This window comes from Chrysochloris asiatica, unplaced genomic scaffold (genome assembly GCF_000296735.1).
Source record: "Chrysochloris asiatica unplaced genomic scaffold, ChrAsi1.0 scaffold00039, whole genome shotgun sequence".
Lineage (NCBI taxonomy): Eukaryota > Metazoa > Chordata > Mammalia > Afrosoricida > Chrysochloridae > Chrysochloris > Chrysochloris asiatica.
In genome coordinates, this window is record NW_006408557.1 from 16,108,327 (window position 1) to 16,114,472 (window position 6,146).

Consider the following 6,146-nt stretch of genomic DNA (forward strand, 5'->3'; position numbering starts at 1 on the left):
TATATGACAGCAATTGCTGTCTCTTCTAGGGTAATATAGGGAGAGAAAGAGGCCCCTAAAGGTAAAAGGGGGAACCAAAAAAAAAAACTGCAACAGCAAAAAAATCTTTAGCCTAATATGAATATGACTTTAATATTCTCTTTCAGCTTCTTGCCTTCAAGGCCGCCTGATAAATTTCAAGATGCCATTGTTGGTTGTTAGGGTGTACCTCAGGATTTAATTTTCAGCCTGTTTTGTTTTCAGTCTCTCTCCCACTCCACAACCCGTTCTGCCCTTTTCCCTATTAATAAACAGTTCAGGGTTAGCTTGGCCATTTTGAGCTGCTCTTTGGTTTTAATCGGGGACTGCCCCTTTAAATGCTGAGAGGCTCTGTGCACATGCATGGCAGAAGAACCCTCCAGTGGTGGGGGTGGAGGGTGTCCACTCACTCAGGCTCCCCCTCTACTTACCAGAATGGAGGTACGCAGAAAGCGAGAGGTCAACGAACAGATACCAAAAAAATTAGAAAACAAAAAATATTGTCCACCTTTGTCTCGAGGTTCTTGCAGGGGTTAGTACGTGGCAGGTCTGCTTCCTCTCCCACTTAGTCTTGCTGTTTGGTTTCACCCAAGTTGTTGACTCTGGGCCACTAAGCCCAACAAGTTCAAAAGTACGAGATTTCTTGCTTCTGCTACAAGTTCCACTAGCTGTAAGTCTTCAAACTTTTTTAGTATCCCTACATATGTGGTTCAGAGTTTTGGAGCTCTTACCTGACACTGCTTCTCCTGGTATTCTGCATTATTGCTGACAGAGATCTTCACTGCACCTCTACCCTATCCGCCATCAAGCCCCACCTCCAAGAAACTTACTATTAAAATTAATGTTTTAATTATAAAGTTCATAGTGTAAGTGTCTGGTATTACTGGGTTATGATAGGCTCCCAGAAATAGAATTGTTGTTAAGGCATTTACTAAGATAACATTGGCATATTTTGCTAGAAAAAAAGTCCAGCAGCACATTCAACATTAAAGCCGGATACCAATTCTGAGTCTCCCTCTGTTAAGTCAAATGGAGCTCGATTAGCATAGTGGTTACAAATCAGTCTGCTAACCTCAGGGTCAGCAGTTCAAAACTACCAGCTGTTTCACAGGAGAAAGAGGAGGCTTTCTGCTCCATAAAGATTTACAGCCTTGGAAACCCTGTGCAGGGTCACTATGAGTCGGAATCGACTCCATAGCACATGACACAACAAGGTTGAAATGAATCATATTGTGGCAGGTGGTCAAGTTGAAAAAACTAGTCAGATATATTCCTGTAAGGATAAGTGAGAATAATGTAAAAGAACCATTTACGAGTATTTTTGATAATAGAATAATAGCTAATGAAATTTCATAAGCAATTGTTTGGGCAACTTCTCATAGTGCTCCAATAATGGCATATTTTGAATTTGATGCTGTGCCTGATGATAAAATGGAATATACTGCTAGGATTAAAGTTGTTAAATGAATAGTTGGTCAAGGTTTATATTAATTAGTGAGGCTGGTATTGGTAGTGAGATTCATATAGTTATTGCTAAGCTGAGAGCTAGGATGGGGCAATAATAAATATTAATAAGGAAGAGGTTTGTAAACAAAGTGTTTCTTTAGTAAAAAGTTTTATTGCATCTGTAATAGGTTGTAAAAACCCATGGTGGTGGTGGTAGTGTGCTGTAGAGTCAGTTGGGACTCATAGTGACCCTGCATCAGGTTTCTGAGGCTGTTAATCATTATGGGATCAGAAAGCCTCATCTTTCTCCCATGGAATGGCTAGTCGTTTTGAACTGCTGACCTGGAGGTTAGCAGCCCGATGCATAACCACTCCTTGTTGTTGTTGTTGATAAGTGCCGTCGAGTCGGTTCCAACCCATAGCGACCCTGTACAGGGTTTCCGAGGCTGTAAATCTTTATGGGAGCAGAAAGCCACATCTTTCTCCCGCAGTTGGTAGTTTCGAACTGCTGACCCTGAGGTTAGCAGCCCGATTTGTAATCACTACGTAACTACTCCTTAGGCCCCTATAATATTAGGGCCTTTATGGACTTGCATATATCCTAGTACTTTTCATTCAATTAATGTAAAGAAAGCAACTGCTAATAGTACTGGGATAATTAGATATAAAAGATAATAATAATAAACACTGTAAAGAAGAGGAATTGAACCTCTGATTATTAATGTTTAAGTTTTATGCTATTACCAGATTCTGCCATCTTAACAAACCCTGTTCTTGGGTAAGTGTTATATTTTCTTAAGATTATTTCATTTATTTATCTAAGGCACTTTAGTGAAGTAGGCCTTATTCCTCTTGTCCTTGCATACTGGGGGAAATTATTATATAGATAGAAACTGACCTGGATTACTCCAGTCTAAACTCAGATCAGTAGTACTTTAATCATTGAACAAACGAACCTTTAATATCTGCTACACCATTAGGATATCCTAATCCAACATGGAGGTCACAAACCCATTTGTTGATAAGGACTCTAAAACAGGATTGCACTGTTATCCCTAGGGTAACTTGGTGTGTTGATCAAAAAATTAGGTCAATAATTGATTGAAATTTTGACTGGTTAGTGCAGATATTTATCATTCGGAGGTTATGTTATTCTCCGAGGTCACCCCAACTGAAACTTTTAACTCATAAAATTATGTTTATACCTTGTAGAGTAAAAAAAATAAACTGGTGAATGCATTAAAGCTCCATAGGGTCTTCTCATTTTATATATTCATTCGCGCCTCTTCATGGGAAGATCAATTTCACTGATCAGAAATGACAGAGTTAAACCCTTGTGTGGCCATTCATGTTGTTGTTGTTAGGTGCCATAGAGTCAATACCATCTCATAGTGACCTTATGCACAACAGAATGAAACATTGCCCAATCCTGGGCCAACCTCACTATTGTTGCCACACTTGAGCCCATTGATGATGCCACTTTGCCAATCAATCTCGCTGGGGGTCCTTCCACCTTACCAAACATGATATCCTTTCTCTAATGACTGGTCCCTCCTGACAATATGTCCGAAGTATGAGAGATGAAGTCCGGTCATCCTGCCCTCTAAGGAATACTTTGGCTGTACTTCTTCCAACACAGATCTGTTGGTTCTTTTGGCAGCCCATGGCACTTTCAATATTCTCCTCCAACACCATAACTCAAAAGCATCAATTCTTCTACAGCCTTCCTTATTCACTGTCCAGCTATCACATGCATATGAGGTTACTGAAAATACCATGGCTTGGGTCAGGTGCACCTTAGTCCTCAAGCTGACATCTGAAGTCCTTAATTACAGAATAAATGATTATGCTACCTTTGCATAGTCAGAGTACCATGGCCATTAAATGTGTGTCACTGGGCAGGCGGTGCCTCTAATACTGGTAAATGCTAGAGATGATGTTTTTGGTAAACAGGCGGGATTTGTGTTTGCCAAGTTCCTTTCATCTTTTTTAACCTTTTCTTAAGTGCATTCCTGTGTCAGGTCAACAATTTAATTAATAAAAATTTTATAAATGGGTGAAATTATTTTATTGTTAATAATCACTTATCATTAGGTCTGAATTAAAGGCATACTTGGAGGAAAAAAATTCTTGTTACTTATATTAACATTATCTCTTCCATGGTTATATAAAATAATCCAGTGGAAAATTAGGAGTTGATTTCATTAGTGGTATTAGGATTAGGTTTCTTGTTGCGCTCAAACACTTTCTTAATTGATGGCTGCTTTTAGCCAACTATGAATATAGTAATGTTTACTCTCTAATTAAGGTTATATCAAAAGAGCTGTACCTCTTTGATTAAAACTAAGAATTATATGTGTTGTTAAAAACTCTCTTTTGGTAAATCTTAGGTTGAACTAAAATTCTATAAAAATAGAATTTCAATTTAATTGGAATTGTATCTTTTATTGAGATCAATGGATTCTTTTAATTGCATATAATCTTGTTTCTATTAGGTGCAGTGACAGCACAGGCTGTGGCAGAGGTGATGTCATGGAGAAATAGAGCAGCTGTGGACTCTAGATACATGGACTGAGAAAGGTTGTGTGCCCTTTGTACATTAAAATGAATATATATTTTTTGTTTTGTATGTGCATATCAAATAATTTTGCTTTGTTGATTTGTGGGAAATAATATGTAAAATGAAAGTCACAGGGAGGAAGCAGAATAACAATTATTAAGGGAGGGGATTGTAATCATTGAGATGAAACTAAATGTATGATTGGTTGAAAGTAAAGCTGATGATTGTCTGTTAACCTTCCTCAATTCACAATAAAAAAATTTGAAAAAAAGAAGAAGAAAATAGGAGGAATACACAGAGTCACTGTAGAAAAATAAATGGTTGCTGTTCAACCATTTCAAGAAGTAGCATATAAGCAAGAGTCAATGGTACTGAAGGAAGGAAGAAGTTCAAGATGCACTGAAGACACTGGCAAAGAACAAGGCTCTGGGAATTGATGGAATACAACTGAAATCTTTCAACAAACTGATGTATCACTGGAGGTAATCACTCATCTATGTCAAGAAATTAGGTTCCTAGATGGCAGCTGTGTCAGTGTATGAGCAACAGATTGGAGGTTTCTCTTTTGATAACTTCTCCAGGAATGCCATCTTGGAATCCGAGTGTTCAAAGAAATGTTACAAGCTTCCAGCTACCCAGAAAACTGACACAACTGTCATGAGGGTTGCTTGTAAGAATGGCATAGTTCTTGGAGCAAGTACAAGGGGTACTGTATCTGAAAGAATGGTTGTTGCTGACAAGAACTGTTCAAAAATACACTTCATGTCTCCTAATATTTATTATTGTGGTGCTGGGACAGCTGCAGACACAGACATGCCAACCCCGTTCATTTCTTTCAACTTGGAACTCCACTCCTCCTCCACTGGCCATCTTCCTAGAACTGATGGCCAATTGGATGCGGAAGCAGATGCTTTTCAGGTATCAAGGTTACATTGGTGCAGTCCTAGTTTTAGGGGGAGCAGATGTTACTGGACCTCACCTCTACAGCAGCTACCCTCAAAGATTAACTGATAAATTGCCTTATGTCATCATGGGTTCTGGTTCCTTGGCAGCAATGGCTGTATTCGAAGATAAATTTAGGCCAGATATGGGAGAATGAAGCCAAGAAGCTGGTTAATGAAGCCATTTCAGCAGGTATCTTCAATGACTTGGGGTGTGGAATCAACATTGATATCTCTATGTTATCAGCAAGAACAAGTGGAATTTTCTCCACCCATTCTGTGCACAGTAAAAAGGGCAGCAGGTTTGGCTGGTACCAGTATGAGAAGGGGACTGCTGCCATCCTCACTGAGAAAGTCACTACCCTGAAGACTGAGGTCCTGGAAAATACAGTCTAAACCATGACACTTCCTGAATGGTGCCAGGAGGTGACTGGCTGGTTATCACTCTCGAAAGCTGGGGCCTCAGAAATTCCCCTTTCCATAAGACATATGGCTAGTGTTTGCTGAATGAAACTCAATAAAAATAGAAAATTAAATTAAAAAAAAAAAGAAAAGAAACTAGGTTTCAACCCATCGTGACCCTATGTACAACGGAATAAAACACTGCCTGGTCCTGCATCATTCAATATTTCACTCAAAGAATCCTTCAGTATTTCAAGTCAAGGCTTGAATTTTTTCACCTCAGTTCTTCCTCAGCATGAGAAATGCTGACTGTGTTCTTTCCTTTTGGTTTCCTAATTCCAGATTTTTGCACATTTCATTATATTTGATTTTGTCTTCTTGAGCTGCCCTTTGAAATTCTCTGTTCAGCTCTCTAAACTCCTTATTTCTTCCATTTGCTTTAGCATCTGTACTCTGAGAGCAAGTTTCAGAGTCTCTTATGCCATCCATTTTGTTATTTTCTTTCTTTTTTGTTGCCTTCATGACCTTTGCTTTCTTCCTGTATCATATTCTTAAAGTCATCCCAACTCTCCTGGTTTTCAGTTATTTGTGTCTAATGCATCAAATCTATTTTTGAGATGATCACTAAATTCAGGTGGAATATGCTTAAGGCCGTATTTAGGTTCTGTGGACTTATTTTAATTTTCTTCCACTTAAGCCTGAACCAAAGGTTGAAATTGTCAGACTTCATTTATCTGAGATTAGCCATCAACACTCATGGAAGCAATAATTAAGAAATC

At 38.6% G+C, this 6,146-nt stretch overlaps 1 pseudogene; it reads left to right on the forward strand.

Annotated features, from left to right (window-relative positions):
* The first annotated feature begins 4,543 nt into the window (after positions 1 to 4,543).
* LOC102814405 lies at positions 4,544 to 5,472 on the forward strand (annotated as a pseudogene).
* The last annotated feature ends 674 nt before the right edge of the window (positions 5,473 to 6,146 follow it).